Source organism: Schistocerca serialis, chromosome 5 (assembly GCF_023864345.2).
Source record: "Schistocerca serialis cubense isolate TAMUIC-IGC-003099 chromosome 5, iqSchSeri2.2, whole genome shotgun sequence".
Lineage (NCBI taxonomy): Eukaryota > Metazoa > Arthropoda > Insecta > Orthoptera > Acrididae > Schistocerca > Schistocerca serialis.
In genome coordinates this window covers 258371256-258387338 of record NC_064642.1, presented here as the reverse complement: position 1 = coordinate 258387338, position 16083 = coordinate 258371256, and the positions used below count along the sequence as shown (strand labels likewise).

General features: G+C 43.5%; 1 protein-coding gene across 1 annotated transcript in view; it reads left to right on the top strand.

Moving 5' to 3' along the window:
* The window catches only part of LOC126481215 (putative serine protease K12H4.7), a 68202-nt gene that overhangs the window by 44145 nt on the left and 7974 nt on the right, over positions 1 to 16083 (top strand). The gene's annotated exons all lie outside the window — the stretch shown is intronic.

Below are 16083 nucleotides of genomic sequence, written 5' to 3'. Positions count from 1 at the left end.
GGGTACTGAGCCAAAGGCATTGTCTGGTTCACCAGAAATGCTGGAGGCGAGGACATATCAACCAGAGATGTGAGGCAGGAAGTGGAGGAGGAGGATAAGGCAGAGCAGAAGGAGGGCGAGTCAGAGTCCATAGGCCCCATATTGGGAGGCATAGAAGCAAGCTTCGCTGGGACCTGACGCTGCAGGTGGAGGGAGGTCAGACCATGGTGCGAAAGGGACGGCAATGGGGAAGCACACTGTTGCAAGTGGGAGTCTGCACCTTGAACAACTTTTCGACCAGCCCTGTCGACCGGCTGACTGGAGGGCGACGGCAGTGATAACCCAGCAGGGTATAGGTGCAACTGGTTTGCAAGACAGGTCAGCATCCACCACAAACGACTGCTGACTCTTGCGAGCCGCCACGACATCGAGCAGCCGCCCTTGCTACCAGCCAGAGACTGGGCCAAAATGGCAGTCTCAGAGGGAAAACAGGGCAGGCGTTGGTGGTCCAGTGCATGCGAATCAGGGTGCAAAGATCCAGAAGTCCTGGGGCTGTCGCCCATGCTAATGCTCTTCTGGACTGAATCTGTTGACTAACATTGCCCAGTATGTCGTCACTACCCTCGACAACGCATCATCACGGGAATAAGCAGACATGTTCTTCATTTCTGTCTTGAATGTACGCACAAAGTGTTCCACACTGAAGTTAGAAGACGGGTAGGACGAGGCGTTAGCCAGATGCTGGATACCATTGTGAATGCAAAAGTGCTCAAACTCTTGTGACATAAATTGCAATTAGTTAAAATTCTCTGCTTTCTTCTTCGACTGAATGCAGGTTCAGGTTGTAAAGAGAAAAAAGATATTGAAAGTTATTAACAAAGTCGTGCCAATGGCGGATCAGTGTTACGCTTGAAAGGTTGCGTCTCTCCCACAAAAAGTTGCAAAACGGAACTAGCGGTACAGTGACTATTAACATAAATATGTGGACTAGTGTTGTGACGAAGTATCGAATCACATTTTGACTGCAATATAGTTCACTACATAAGAAATTATTCAGAGTTAGAGTGAACGATGCCTGTATTACAAGATCAGGATGGTAAAAGACAAAAGCAAACAGCCAGTCATCTCCTAGCAGCCCTCGAAAAAATTGAAGGCCTCTCGCTCGTTTATTTATACAGTCAGCATAAATACTGGTGTATGAACTCTTTGGCCCCCAGTCAAAATATTAATTATATGTTTCTCTGCACAAGTATACACAAAATTTCTCTCGCAAGCAATAGTTTTCGGTGAAGGGGTCTGACAAGGTCTACGAGCATAAACACAACACACGGTGTTTGGCTGACGACTGAGCACACATCAACGGCACACTGGACGAGGCGCAAACCGAGGTCCACGGTGGTTCAACTCAGCGTTAGAACTTCCCCGCCCGACTCATTACAGCCCACGCTTACGTCAGCAGATCTGCCCATAGCATGCGTCGTGTGTACCATTCACGGCAGCTGTCCGCAATACTTCGCCGCGACAGCCAGTTCAGTTCATCTGCCTCTACAGCGATGTCCGCCGGCGGGGATACTAAATACATTCATACGTAATACATGCTGTTGCTGTAGTCTTCAGTTTGATGCAGCTCTCTACTGCAAGTCTGTTCCGTGCAGGGTTCTTCATCTTCACACATCTCCTGCATGCTACATCCATTTGAACCCCCTTACTCCATTCGAGACTCCCTCTACAGTTTTTACGCCCACACTTCCCTAACTCACCAAACTGACGATTCCCTGCTGCCTCAGGAGGTATCCTACCAATCGATCCTTTCTTTCAATTTGATTGTGCCATAAATTCATTTCTTTCCGAATACGATTTAATACTTGCTCATTATCAATCCGATCTATCCATCTAATCTTCAGCATCCTATTGTAGCACTACATTTCAAAGGTTGTATTCTCTTTTTTCCTGAAATGTTAATCGTGCATGTTTCACCTCCGTACATTACTACTTACAAACAAACACCTTCAGAAAAGACTTCAAAGTATTTAAATTTATGTTTGGCGCAAACAAATTTCTCTTTTCCAAACTTCCATTTGTTGGTAATGCCAGTCAGCATTTTACATCCTCTTTAAATCAATTATTTTGCCCCCAAAATGATAAAACACAGCTACTGTTTATAATGTCTCGTTTCAAATGATTCAAATGGCTCTGAGCACTATGGGACTTAACTTCCGCGGTCATCAGTCGCCTAGAACTTATAACTAATTAAACCTAACTAACCTAAGGACATCACACACATCCATGCCAGAGGCAGGATTCGAACCTGCGACCGTAGCGGTCGCTCGGTTCCAGACTGTAGCGCCTAGAACCGCACGGCAACTCCGGCCGGCGTCTCGTTTCATAGTCTGATTCCCTCAGCACCGCCTGAGTTAATTCGACCACATTCTGTTACCCTCCATTCATTTTTGAGATGCTCCTCTTGTAACTTCTTTGCAAGACGTTGCCCATACCGGTAAATTGCTCCTCCTAGTCCTTTCTCCGTTTCTGATAGGATTACAACGTCATCGGTAAACAACAATCTTTAATTACTTCCTAATTTGCTCAATGCACAGACTGAATAGCTGTTCCACTCGCTTCTCAGGTATTGCTTCCCTTTCACTTATAACTGCATTCTGGTTTTTGTTCAAGTTTTCAATAGCCTTTCGCTTCCTGTATATCATCCCTGCTACCTTCAGAATTTAGAAGAGCGTATTCCAGTCAACATCGTTAAAAACTTCCTCTGAATCTAGCAATACCATAAACATAGATTTGACTTTTTTAACATGTCTTCTAAGATAATTCGTAGCATAAATAACCTTTCCGATGTAGGCTTATAACAGTTATTCCATTCTGTAAATAATTCATGTCAGTATTTTACAACTAAAACTTATTAAACCTATGTCCGCCCCAATAGCTACGTGGTCAGCGTGACGGATTGCCGTACTACGGGACCGGGTTCGATTCCTGGATGGGTCGGGGATTTTCTCCGCTCAGGGACTGGGTGTTGTGCTGTCTTCATCATCATTTCATTTCACCGATTGGCAACGTATCAAAGATTAATGTAGCATACAGAGAAAGCGGAAAAACGTCATCCGCTAAATAACAACGCGAACGGAAGTGGGTGTTGAGTGTCGTGTCAGACGGTTATTTAAGAGAATTCTGACGAAAAATAAGAGGACGACAGCTGCAAAGGTCATTGCAGAACTGAGTGTCGCTCTCCCGGCCCCTATCAGCACCAAAACAACACGAAGGGAGATTCGGGAGCAGAGAATTGCAGTGTGAACAGGAATTTCAAAATCGCTCACCAGTTATGCAAATGCCCGTAACAACAATATGTGATGCCGAAGCTTTATAATCTGTACATGGAGCAACGGAGGACAGAAATTTCAATCAAAAACTTTATCCTCCGAATGCGAAAATGTTTTGTTGATGCCCATCTACACAGGTAGAAATGATCATCGTCATAAAATAACAGACATAATCGCACGGAAAGATTTAAGTGTTCGTTTTTTCCACGCGCTGTCCGAGTGGATCGGTAGAAAAATTATGTGGAGGTGGTTCGATGAACCCTCCGGCAGACACTTAAGTGTGAATTGCAGAGTAGTCAGGTAGAAGTAGTGGTAAATGTAGATTGGTATGACAGGTGAGATCAGGGTGGATGTCTACAGTTGTGATAACACCGTAGAAGGAAACACTGTTTCGTGGGCATAAAGGCAACCACGCACGATCTATACTTCACTCGTTATTTCACAGTACCAACAAAGATACACACATTAAAAAAAGTTTTATATCACCTTGGTTCCGAGAGTTACGGGACCTGTGCAGAAATTTGGAATAGAGATCAACATAGTCATTTTTTCCGCCCTTTTTATTGCTCATGAACACCCTACATTGCATGCTGTACCACCATACAGAGATACCTTCAGTAGTGGTCGTCCAGATTGCTGTACACACCGGTACCTCTAATACCCAGCAGCACGTCCTCTTGCATTGATGCATGCCTGAATTCGTCGTGGCATACTATCCACAAGTTCATCAAGGCACTGTTGGTCCAGATTGTTCCACTTCTCAATGGTGATTCGGCGTAGATCGCTCAGAGTGGTTTGTGGGTCACGTCGTCCATAAATAGCATTTTCAGGTTATCTCAAGTATGTTCGATTGGGTTCATGTCTCGAGAACATGCTGGCCACTCTAGTCGAGTGATGTCGTTACCCTAATGAAAAAAGTCATTCACAAGGTGTGTACGATGAGGGCGCGAATTGTCGTCCATGAAGACGAATGCCACACCAATATGCAGTCGATATGGGTGCACAATCGGTTGGAGGTTGGCATTGACGTTTCGTACAGCCGTTACGGCGCCTTCCACGCCCACCAGCGGCGTACGTCTGCCCCGCATAATGCCACCCAAAACAATAAGGGATCCTCCACCTTGCTGCACTCGCTGGACGGTGTATCTAAGGCCTTCAGCCTGACTGGGTTCCCTCCAAACACGTCTCCGACGATTGTTTCTTTGAAGGCATATGCGACATTCATCGGTGAAGAGAACGTGATGCCAATTCTGAGCAGTCCATTCGGCATCTTGTTGGGCCCATCTGTACATAGCTGCATGGTGTCGTGGTTGCAAAGATGGACCTCGTCATGGACGTCGGGAGTGAAGTTGCGCATCATGCAGCTTATTGGGCGCAGTTTGAGTCGTAACATGACGTCCTGTGGCTGTACGAAAAGCATTATTAAACATGGTGGCGTTGCTGTCTGGGTTCCTCCGAGCCTAATCCGTAGGTAGCAGTCATCCACTGCAGTAGTTGCCCTTGGGCGGCCTGAGCGAGTCATGTTTTCGACAGTTCCTGTCTCTCTGTATCTCCTCCATGTCCGAACAACATCGCTTTGGTTCACTCCGAGACGCCTGGACACTTCAAATGGTTCAAATGGCTATGAGCACTATGGGTCTTAACATCTGAGGTCAACAGTCCCATAGACTTAGAACTACTTAAACCTAACTAACCTAAGTACATCACACACATCCATGCCCGAGGCAGGATTCGAACCTGCGACCGTAGCAGCAGCGCGGTTCCGGACCAAAGCGCCTGGACACTTCCCCTATTGAGAGCCCTTCCTGGCACAAAATAACAATGCGGACGCGATAGAACCTCGGTATTGACTGTCTAGGCGTGGTTGAACTACAGACAACTCAAGCCGTGTATCTCCTTCCTGGTGGAATGACTGGAACTGATCGGCTGTCGGATTCTCCCCGCCTAATAGGCGCTGCTCATGCATGATTGTTAACATCTTTGGGCGGGTTTAGTGGTATCTCTGAACCGCCAAAGGGACTGTGTCTATGATTCAATATCCACAGTCAACGTCTATCTTCACGAGTTCTGGGAACCGGTATATTCGTAAGAAAAAACCCCAAGTATCAAGTCTCGTGAAATTCAAAGTTTCAGCGAACTGAATGTTAAATACCCTACTTTCAGTTATATTGCCGACAACTCCAGTTGACGGTGAACTACCTCACACCCAGCCAACAGCCTTTCACGGCCTTATCCACTCCAGTAACATCAGTTTAAATGTGGTTGAAATGCCCCAACGGCTAAACCCTCAAACGGTAATTACAGACCAGACAACAGTGACCAGTCTAAAACAGATAAAACACACAATTAGCGATAGGCTTAAGCTGCTTAAGCTATAGACCATTCAATTCCATAGAATTAAAAAGGCAAATTCGGGGAAGTATATATACCCAGTTAGTACACGTAAGTCTTATTAACTTGAGACACAAAAAATACTACTATCAGGCTAGCCGAACTCTAGTATCATTGTTTTGTTTTATCAACTTACCCACTTGATACTGAAGGTGAATCAGCTGTTACTGCGATGACGGCAACTACAAATGTCTGGTATACCGAAAATTACCAATCAGCCCCGTTAGCACACACACAGTGGGTTTCAAGTTCACACATTGGTCACCATGTAAGCTTTTCTTACGAACAGTCTGTCCACGTTCGTTACAGAAGTCGACCAATATTCAAAAGTCCAGGCTGCCTGCCTTTCTGAGAGACAATTCCATACAACTCGGCCTCACACACAAATACCGGGCAAGCCAACTCCCGGTGTTGTGACCAGCCAGCAGCCACGAGGAAAACTGACCATAGTTACTGCAGTCGGCAACTTACTTTTCCTCGCCGGCGGGGCCGCTTAAATTGCCTCCCCCGACCATGCCCTCTCTTAAGCCGGCCAGGGAAGTCACAGAAATCGCAGAGCACCTATAGGAGAGAGTAGTAACTATCAATAAGCGCACTTGCATGGATCACTTCCCCTAAAGCTTTTCCTCTACGGTCTCTCAAGTACGACGTAGGTTCTTCATTGATGTCTTGAAACATGTGCTATGATCCCTTCCCTTCTTCTTGTCAGTGTTTTCCATATGTTCATTTCTTTGCCGATTCCACGGAGAAACTCCTCGTACCTTATCATGCACCTAATTTTCAACTACTTTCTGTAGAAGTATATCTCAAACACTTCGGTTAAATTCTTTTCCGGTTTTCCCATACTCCATGAATCACTGCCATACATTACTGTGCTCTAACGGTAGATCCTCGGAAATTTCTTCCTCAAATTAAGGCCAATGTTTGGTGTTAGTGGACGTCTTTTTGCGGGTAGTTGCCTTCTTTGTCCGTCCTAGACTGCTTTTTACGCCCTCTGTTCTTCGTCCATCGTGCGTAATTTTCAAAGTAGCAGAATTCCTCCACTTCGTCCACTTTGTGGTCTTCTATTTTGGTATTAAGTTTATTGCTAATTTTATTTTTGCTACTCCTAGTTTACGGAGCGAGGTGGCGCAGTGGTTAACACACTGGACTCGCTTTCGGCAGGATGACAGTTCAAATCCTCGTCCGGCCGTCCTGATTTAGGTTTTCCGTAATTTCCCTAAATCGCTTCGGGCAAATGCTGGAATGGTTCCTTTGAAAGGGCACTGCCGATTTCCTTCCCTAATCCGAGCTTCTGCTCGGTTTCTAATGACCACGTTGTCGACGAGACGTTAAACACTGATCTGCTCCTACTCGTCGTTACTTTCATCTTTCTGCGGTCTCAAACTAAATTCTGTACGCATTGGACGTTCTAGTTTCCGAATTATTTTTGAAGTACCTGCGTTGCTTCCGTGGTTGCGTAGTATACTTCTACAGCTGGATATGATTACTTATTGAGACAGGCCAGCGTTTCAGATGACAAGCTCACTGTGGGGTTACGTCAGATACTTTATTTTGCTACATCATATCTTGTGGAATTGAGTGGGGAACGCATTTACACAGGCTTTGCAATTCTTTCTCGCTTTCACTAAGTAGAAGAATGTCATCATCGAATCTTAAGATTGATAAGGTTTCACCTTGAAGTTTAGTCCCACTCTTGAACCTTTATTTTATTTCGTCATTGCTTGTTCGATGTACAGATTGAACAGTAAGCGAGAAAGGCAACGTCCCTGTCACATATCCTTTCTAATCCGAGCGCTCCGTTCTTAGCCTTCCACTCTTATTGTTCCTTGGTTCTTGTACATAGAGTATGATACTTGCCTCTCCATAAACTTACCGAGCGAGGTGACGCAGAGGTTAGACACTGGACTCGCATTCGGGAAGACGACGGTTCAATCCCGCGTCCGGCCATCCTGATTTAGGTTTTCCGTGATTTCCCTAAATCACTCCAGGCAAATGCCGGGATGGTTCCTCTGAAAGGGCACGGCCGACTTCCTTCCCCATTCTTCCCTAATCCGATGAGACCGATGACCACGTTGTCTGGTCTCCTTCCCCAAACACCAACCATCCCTATTCTCCAAAGAATTTCAAACATCTTCCTCCATTTAACGTTGTCGAAATCTTTTTCCACCCCAACAAATACTGTGTACGCGTCTTCATGATTCTTAATCGTTGCTTCCATTATCTAGCTCAATGTCAGATCAGCATCTCTGGGGCCTTTACCTTTCCTAAGCCAAAAATGTTCATTTAAAAGATCCTCATCTTTCTTTACCTTTCTTCTGTATACTACTCTTGTCAAAAATTTGGTTGCACAGTTGTTAAGCTGATTGTGTGGTAGTTCTCACACTTATCTGCCATTGCTATCTTCTGGATCGTGTTCCTGAAATGTTCCGGAAGTCTGACGAACGTCTCCAGACTCGGATTCTAAAAACCAGTGTGAATGACTGTAGAAATGAAGTATAGTGGAGTCAGTGGGACTATGTATCAACATTCTTTTGACTACACAAACACTGACTAGGACTGCGGCAAGACTTATCCCACGGCGTGATACTGGTACATTTCGGTAGGTCGCCAGACACTACTGAGAGGTATGTGATTTAAACCAGCGTTTTGCAGCATAATTGTTGACTCAGAACCGTGCGCCAACGTTACATGTGTTCTTGGCAGTGATTAACGTTTCTTGCACTAGTACGATTCTAGGTCCTTACCTTCCGGCCGAGTGCAAACCAGGCAAGCACACTTGGGCTGCTCTTTATGGTGCCGCGTTTACAGGGGCATGGACCTCTCTCCTGTCGGTCATGTCCATACATGACCACAAATGCTGGCATTCAACCGGGTCCTTTATCAGTACATAGATATTTGAGAATAAGCAAGGTACACAGCACCGAAGGACAACATTAAAACTTACATAATCCATGTTACGTAATTGCGCCGGTTTTCATAAGATATCATCAATGACGTTGACTATTATGCGAAATTCTGTTATGTGATGCGATAGCACAACACAGAGGGAAGAAACTAATCCCGCTGCGAATTTTACTTAAACTGACGAAATTCAAAATCAGACAATTGAAATCTCAAGTTTTAAAAGTTTTCTTCGACACACGGGTTTGTCACTCAGTCCCTTAAGACATGAAGTTGCAAGGTGAAGTGTCTGACGTTATCTCACAGGGAACTTGTCGTCTGAAGTACCGGCCTATCTGGAGAGCTGATCGTATCTCGCTGTAGGAGAACGCCACGCAATCACTGAACCAAGGCAGGGACTTACAAAGATAATTACTAAAGTAAAATGTATTCTTGTAAAAAAATTTACGTCAATGAAATAAAAATTAGCAAACACACTATTTGCTTATATGTTCATCTGTGTGTCGACTTCGTAGCCTTGCATATTGAGAAATTTATCTTAAATACTTCGTTCTGATACGGCGCTGTCATCTTCCGTGTTTGTTATCAGTGAGTTACTCAATACTCAGGAGGTCCAAAGTTGAAAACTCTTTGTCTATAAAGACCATGACGAAATTTATTTCATCGGAATACGCCGGAACTATATTTTACCCTAGTCTAACGCATTAAACAACCGACTCTGCTCACGTCAATAAAATCATCGCCATCGAGGGTACACTTACTACGGATGATAAATGATCAAGCATTTTTGTCATCGTTAATGCAACACGAATTGTGGCTCTTAGTCGATGCAACGTGCAATAGCAGAACTGGAAGAGCAACGAATTGCCGCGCTGTTTGTGAGCTCCATCGATGAGGAGAAAGTAATGATTTAAGTTCTTTTCTGTGGTAATGGCCGTAAAGATTACTGTCAGCAGATAGGGTTACACATACGTGCTGTAATCTGCAACACTGCATCAAACAGAACAAATACATTTGCAACTTCTTTCATATAAGTACAGTAGAAGCCCGATATAACGCGGTTGTCGGGGGACACGCTTTAATCTCATGTTGTAGCGTACCTACGGTGTATCGAGAGTGACCGGTTTAATAACAAACTACGCATGGAAAGTGAGAAGAACAGGTAACGCAATATTATACATACAGTAGTACACTGCAATTAATTGCAGAGACCGTTAGAAGTAAAACTTACCAAACAAGGTTTAGACGAATTTCACTCAATACACTATGTAAAGGACACTGTCAGATACAATATAACAGTTTACAATTGAAATGCCTGGGCTAGCAGGACAGAGAGGATTGGGTTGTGGAAAGGGGCTAAAAGTAGTTGCTGTCAGTTGCACTCAACACACAAACTTTATTTTACAACACACAATATTACAAGGATTCAAAACACTCAAAACTTTAATCGACCTCCTTTGATTAACTTTAGATCGGCTGTAGGCCACACTCAAAATCCAAAATACAAAGCCTAAGCAAGAAATTGAAATACAAGGTCCTTCTGGAGGTTTCACCAAAAATATTTTCTAAATCTTCAATCTAAACAGGATGAAAGCTTTAGCAATTTAATTTAGTGTAGACACAGATTTCGAACATTCCACGCTAACATCCCTAATGCGTAATACCGTAACTTCTGAATATACGTCTTCCCATAACACGGAAAGAACAAGCAAATGTCACAGTGATGCTAATCCCAGAAGTCGAACATAATTACACTTGGGTCCAAAATTAAAGCAACAAAGATAAATTTTGCGAGGTTGCTTTTCTTTTTCCACAAACAGTGTAAACATGTGATAGTATATTACAATGTAAAGAATACAGAACGTAAGCAACTGTAATATGATTAACGGTAGACAAAAATGTTCTTCGTTTTTTTCCAACTTAATAGATTTTCCGACACATTCCAACAATTAGTCATTGTCCTCCGTGTAGGGGGTGACCACCTCTGACAGCAATATAGGTCTGGAAACGTCGGGGCATGCTGTGAATGATGTTATCAGTCTCATGCTGAGGCATTAAAACCCATTCTTCCTGCAGCGCTGCTCACAAGGCTTGGAGAGTGGTTGGTGAAGATTGAAGTGATGCAACCCGTCTCCCCAGTGCATACCAGATATACTCTATGGGACTGAATCCAGAAGAGTGAACACGCCACACCATGTGTACAGTAACTTCCGTGCCATATGACATCGAGCGTTATGGTTGTCTGGGTCCACAGCACCTCGCGACAGTCTCACATGAGGCCCAAAGATCTCTCCAAGATACCTGACAGCAGTTAATCCTTGCTGATTCACCCGTACAATTTCAAAAAGAGGTGTTCAAGTGGTCAACATAATCCCTGCCCAAACCATTATGGATCCTCCTCTACATCGGTCTCTTTCCCCAATTTTTGTGTCCCGAAATCGTGTTCTACGTTCGCTCTAGATGCGAAATCGTCTAGAATCACTCTCTAGACCGAATCAGGATTCATCTATGTAAAGAATATTGGTCCACTGTTCGACCGTCCAGGTGGCATGTTGACGGCTCCACTCTAGACGTTCCGTTCTCTGAAGATGCATCAGAGGTACACATACAGCAGATCGCCGACAGTAAAGGCCACTCTGCTGGAGCCTTCTGTATAGCGTTTGCCCGATACAAAACGTCCAGTGGACGCTGCGAAGTCTGATGCCAGTTTCCGTGCAGTACTAAGGTGGCGCCGTAGTACCCTTACAGCCAAATAACGGTCCTCTCTTTTTAATGTTACACGTAGTCGGTCCTGCCCCAGTCTTCGGCACATAGTTTCGGTTTTTACAGATTGGCACCATACCCGAGAAACAACAGAAAGGTTCACATTAAGCCATCGGGCCACATCCCTTTGTCCTTCTTCCATTCTTCCTAACGTCCTACACCGCAGAGAGTCTGGTAGGCGTCTTCTCTTTACCATACTGCACCGTCTGTGATGCTGTACACAACGATTGTAGATGTGGGACTACCTAGCAAACACTAACGCGTTTGATAGGTGTCCTAACGTCATTGTTGGCGTGGTTGTCCGTTGACAGGTATACCATCTTTCATGCTGAACGCAGTCATACGGACATCCGTTGACAGTTTGTATGATCATATAGTCAATTAGGCGCAGGACGGGAAAGAGCGGTTTGTTGCTTTAATTTTGGACACCAGTGTAGATAGGTATTTATTCTAAATGAGTACTTCTTTATTTCTACCTATTGCTTCTATCAATATTTCCTTTCAAAGCTTCTACTTTGTTTACAGTAACTTTCCGCCAGTAATCTAATAAGTAATTAATTTTGATATGTCCACAGAAAAATATTAGCAAGTAAAATAGTGTTCTGATGTAATGTTAGCTGCCATAGACAGAAATCGGTTTATATGGATAGTGCAATTTAACTATTAAAATTTAATAATCGCTATGAAAGAAAAGCATCGTATTTAACAAAGATTTTGATTCATGGTTTTCCAGTGCCCAGTACCTTTCAGCCTATAATTTTATAATTTCCTTCATTTATGAGTACTAGTACTAGAATAGTGAACTGGTATACAAGTGAAAGAAATATGGAAACGAAAGAAGTTGCTCCACATAGATGCTGCTGTATTGTACGGTAAGATTTACTTAACCATAAACGAACTGGTCATGACGAAATGTGTCTCACAGTGCTAAAAAAACTTCACTTTCATTTTCTATACTTCTAATGACCTGAGAAAAATTGAACTGCGGACTGGGGAGTAATATGAAGCTGCTATCATGTAATTCTTCTGACAAATGTTTTCAAAGACCAGGGCAGTTTCCATTGGTTAGATGATGGACTATCATTTATTTGAGTACCATTCGTTCCATTTTTATTGTCTATGTTGGCACTGATACCATTTGTATAACTACAGTTTCTGACAACATTTTTTTACACAGGTGTATTTTCCAGTTTTTTCTTTGCTATATCATTCCTTATTTTGCTGTAAATATCAATGTGTCATTTCTCTTTTCAAATTACATACTTTTCCCTCCGATTACCTTCTTTACTTTGTGGTCTCCCTTTACTCTTCAGCTTACAGTGCTATACTGTGGATACCGTAATTTCCCTTCGCACCAGTGGAACAAACAATCAGGCGTGGCATCAACAACAATGAAACGCCATTGTGTGAATGATTGTTGTTTCGGAAGTGTTGTCTGTCCAGTGGACAAGACTATTTAGTTTTTTGACCTCAGAAATTTAGTCAAGGTTGCTGTAAAGTGTAAAAGGTAAGTAATTCACATCAGATAATTGTACAGTTTATAAATTGACTTGGTAGTCGCTAGGGATTTCCTGCAGTTTGTGAGTAATGAAAGAGGTAAAGTAAGTTGAGACTGATTGGTGCTGCCTTGTGTTAGCGTACTGGGAAATTTCGTCACGAAAGTGTTTAAGTATGTTTTGGGGCTTATTTGAATAACTGAGAACGGGGCTTTTAGAATATCTAGTGGCAAACTGATTGAATGTGAGGTAAAGTACATTTACAAAACATTTTCTATTTCCTAATACTGTTGGAATTACCTACCTCGCCATCTACTTCCGATGACGAGGACCCTTAAAAGGAAAGGAGGCAGAGTGGAATGGGATGACGGGTCGAAGAAGGAGGCAGCTAAAGCAGCAGCAATGAAAAGACATCGATATTGAGCCGTAGTTGTGTCCGGCTCTTCGAAAAGCGCGTCAGGCGGAGTGCTTTCTCTTCGTGTCTAGTGTTTGCGGTGGCGCTTTCGGTTTGGCGCGCTGTTTGGATCGCTACCGCCCTCTGGCGAGAGTTGGAGCAAGCGAACGGTCGCGTGAGGTGATTTAGGGTCGGTGTCGCGGGTCTCTGTGGTTCAAATGGCTCTGAGCACTATGGGACTTAACATCTGAGGTCATCAGTCCCCTAGAACTTAGAACTACTTAAACCTAACTAGCCTAAGGACATCACACACATCCATGCCCAAGTCAGGATTCGAACCTCCGAAAGTAGCGGTCGCGCGGTTCCAGACTGAAGCTCCTAGAACCGCTCGGCTACCGCCGCCGGCTCACATTCTTCACTTGCAACATTAGAGTTTTGGCAGGATAATGAGATAGAAATGCTCTGTTTACTGTCACACACTACCGTTGTACTGCAGCCTTTTGACAGATGTGTTTACAAGACCTTCAAGACACAGTAGTTCGAAATGGCAACAAAATAGCAGCAAGGAAATCTCAACACCAAAATGGGCAAATTTGATTTCAACGGCAGTTTCACAGAAGCATAGGTATCAAAACGTCAGTCCGTTTAGCTGTAAGTAGATTTTCCTGTACGGGGATCTACCCGCTTAACCCAGATGCGATTGAGGATTGGCGGTTTGCTCCTTCTGAAGCTCCAAGAGTAATAACGGAAACACCCATACAGAATGCTGCAAAAGCCGCGATAACCTCAACAGTTACGCCAGAAATCTCCATGCGAGATATTTTTTCTCCTCGACAGAAACCTCGAGAGCTGTGCCAATCGCTCGTCACACAACATCTGCAGAAAGCACTGCTACAGTAACGGCAAGGATGGAGTTACTGATGTAAAAAGAAGAGAAGAAAGAGAACTTCTGAACCTAATGGCGACCGAAATAAGAATATCAGTACCAGAAATAGAGCCTGTGTACAACCTCAAAAGTGCACCACCTGGTACGTCGGTGCGAGAAGTCGCTCGCAAGCACTTTCTCTGTGGACATTGCGCGTGTCTTATGCGAAAAGGGTCTATATATGTCCATAATAACCTTATTTAGAAAGCCCAAATCACTGACCGAATGGCCCCCCTCACAAGCATTTTCGGCAGTCGAGAGGATAAATTGAATAACGGCATAAAATAAACGTTTGACATTCCGGAGTAACCATCTTTCGCAGATACAATAGATTTATTCTAGAAGTATAAGGGGCAATCAAATAGCTTCCGTTTGAGGGCGTTGCTGCAGCATGCAACGTAGCGCGACTCTATTGCACGTATAGAAGCGACGACATGTAGGCAAGGGATTTATGTGACATTCGTGTCTTTCCGATGTGTATGCGGTAATTGCGGAAACGTGAACTATGGCGATGCTATTATCAAACGCGGCCAAAAAGGAACAACGCGCTGTTCTTCTTTTCCTGGCTGCCGAAGGACAAACACCGGTAGGCATCCATTGGAGAATGAAGAATGTGTATGCGGCAACGTGTCCGTCGAAAACCACCGATGTGGAATGGCGTGACAAGGGGAGCTCCAGCTTCGTGATAACGCAAGTTCCCATATCGCAAATGTCGTAATGCAGTAGTTACGCCAAATCAAGTGGGAACATTCGATCATCCGCGCTACAGTCCTCATCTCTTCCCGTGCGTTTATTGGACCTTCGGCCCCCTAAACTTCTTGGAGGGTCCTGTCGGACGAGGATGGACAGCAGGTAGTTACGGGCTTCTTCATACGACAGGACATGGCGTTTTACCAAAGGCGTATCTTCAGTCAGTGCGTCGATTGCATGACTGCCTCAGTGTCCACGGCGATTTTGCCTGATTGGCATACCTATTTTGGACTGTACCGCCTTCGACTCCAACCTTCTTGATCGCCCCTTACTACATGCCTGGAAGGAAAATGTAGTTAATAATTTCACGAAAAAATGTATGTAGTTGAAATTATTCCTATAGCCACGCTGTACCCTAAATGCTAACCTAGTGCAAGCAAATGCTTCCTTAATTTTTCTATGAACTGCGCTTTTCTTCTATTTCCAATTATCTTTAGCTTGTGGTTTCCTAGGTAATTCATGAAAATCTTTATTATTAATTATGCTACTTTCTGAGTCTACAAATATTATAATCCCATTAGCAAATTACTATTGTGAAGCTTTTTACTGTGCATTTTGTTCTTTCCGTGTATGTTCTATAGCCTCCATTACATTTTCTATGAAAGAATGTAACAGCTATGCAAAATGAGAGCAGTCTTGTTTAATATCACTTTCTATTTTAGCTTATTTCTTTAAAACGTCATTATTATCTGTTTTTTACATCGGTTTCTGTTAAAATTGAGGATTTGTCCTTAGTCATTTCAATCCCTTCCATTTTTGTTCAGTTCCCGAAACAGAATCTTTCAGTCTACTTCCTTGCATGGCGACTCTAGGTCAACAGACGTTGCAGATGATTTATATAAATCTCGATTCTCTTTAACATTATCTTTAGTGCCAATATGGCTTTCCTCATTCCTTTGCGTTTTCTTGATCCAATCACGAATGATATGCTCTCAGATGTTGTTTTGCGTTAGCAGTTAGTTTTCCTTTTATAACATGTATCAGAGTTTTTGAGCACAAGATAATTCTCAAAATCTGCGGTTTGAGGAATCATTTTCTTTTTCTCTGTTTGGTAAACTAACTGTTCTACTTTCGTGACAACCTCATATAATTTTATACCGTAGATCCTTCATCATTCTAGTTGTTAACATCGTTGTGGAATTATGACCA